The following is a 1,753-nucleotide window of genomic DNA, read 5'->3' on the forward strand; positions in this document are numbered from 1 at the left end:
GAATTTTCGAGTTCCGTCGTAATATATTTCGTGACTGCGCCATGGATCGTGCACGTGTTGTAGCTTCGATTGTGGCTCTTTTTTTTTTCTTATCGTTGCAATCCGTAAAGCTCATAGATTTAGATTTCTGGCTCTTTACCTTGTTTTTGAAAGGAGGCAATGTGAGCCTCCAAAGCACATGTATATAGTGGGCGCACGCAAATTCAGCAAAGTCCCGAAATGCTTCTCAAAATCATGACAAGATGTCACCTAAATAAACAAAGTTTAGATAAACGCTAGATAAACCATGCTTTTACCATGGTAAAGAGAGAAAAGCCGGTCACATTGAAAAACTCATTTACCATGGTAAACTTTCGTTTACTATGGTAAAAAAAGCTCAAGTGTGACCTCAACCACTAGCGGACTAAGGATACCTTAAGTACACTTGAGCCCTACTTCAGATGTGAACGGCTTTAATTTCAGCTCAAGTAGCCTACTTTGTGGCCATGGTAATGCATTGCCTTCAAAGAAGCCGAAGTACACTCTCAAGTCTAGTTCAGACCATCCTTACGAGCTTACTTATCAGCTGACTTATCTACTATCAAAACACATTCCGGAAACGGACGTCAATCAAGCATGAAATTCGGGAAATTCAGAGCACACAAACACGCGAACACGCAAAATTTGCTTCTACTTCGACGAAAAACGACTGTGAATGAATCCGTATAGATCTTACCAGGGGATGGATGAGGACAACTTTTTAGACAAAGACCTTATATAAGTCTCTATGCTGTGTTTGATTGACAACACGATTACCTTGAAAGCATACTTTGAACTCTAATATGAACGCTCATCACGGTAAGTAAACATGGACGATCTTAAGTGTACTTGAGCTCGGGTATACTTAAAGTGTACTTACTCCGCTTCGAAAAGGGTTTGATGTGAACTGTCAGAAATTTATGCTTTGTGATTGTGTTTCGCTTGCACGCACGCAACTGAAATAGGAAGGGTTTCTTGCCTCTTATAGCAAATATGTTGCTTGTTTCAATAAATGTTTCGCTGGAAAATATTTCTGTTAAATTTCCAGCTTTTGTAAATTTATCATGTTGTGTAATGTGTTGAAATGTGTTGAAATGTGATACGGGGAGAATTTTTGTGGTAACGCGTAAGTCACGAAAATAAACAGGTCTGTTGGAAGCGTGCTTGAGTTTCAACAAAATGACCCCCAAAATCGGCAAAAGATTGTGACGCTGATGAATAATAAAGTAGCTGCTATTACCAAAACGATGGAATTATCTGGTGATAAATAACCTCGTCTTAGAGAGTAAATTTTTGATTTTCCAGAAACAATGGTCAACCTCTGAGAGTTGGGCGATTGTGATCTTTGTGTTGAATTCGCGCATTTCTTTTCAAAATTTATAACAATTGAAAGAAAAAGAAAACTAACAAAAACAAAAACCCGGTATCTTGGCATCATTTGACACAGATGCTTCACTGTTTCGCGAGTAAACATGCCGCTGTAACTTGATCACTGCGCCCGCTGAATTCGATGTGCGATTTACTCGTTGCAGCCAAAAGTACAATTACAACAAAACAACTAAAATCTCCCAAAATGTTTTTCGCTGATGGTAACTTTTTATATTCGTGGTAACTTTTTATATTCGTATATTAAAATAGAATTTTCGGTCCTTTGTTTCTGTTACTGAGTGGTATATTTCTTTAGCCTGCGAGCAGGCTCTCTCTCTTCGGTGGGAGAGAAGGAGAGCCTGCACGC

General features: G+C 38.9%; 1 long non-coding RNA gene across 1 annotated transcript in view; it reads left to right on the forward strand.

Annotated features, from left to right (window-relative positions):
- Positions 1 to 400: 400 nt before the first annotated feature.
- The window catches only part of LOC138019929 (uncharacterized), a 9,829-nt gene continuing 8,476 nt past the window's right edge, over positions 401 to 1,753 (forward strand). The window contains exon 1 of the long non-coding RNA XR_011126267.1: positions 401 to 837. This is a non-coding gene — a long non-coding RNA (uncharacterized lncRNA). The remainder of the gene's footprint in view (positions 838 to 1,753) is intronic.

The sequence above is a fragment of the Montipora capricornis genome, chromosome 10 (genome assembly GCF_036669925.1).
Source record: "Montipora capricornis isolate CH-2021 chromosome 10, ASM3666992v2, whole genome shotgun sequence".
NCBI classification, from domain to species: Eukaryota; Metazoa; Cnidaria; class Anthozoa; order Scleractinia; family Acroporidae; genus Montipora; species Montipora capricornis.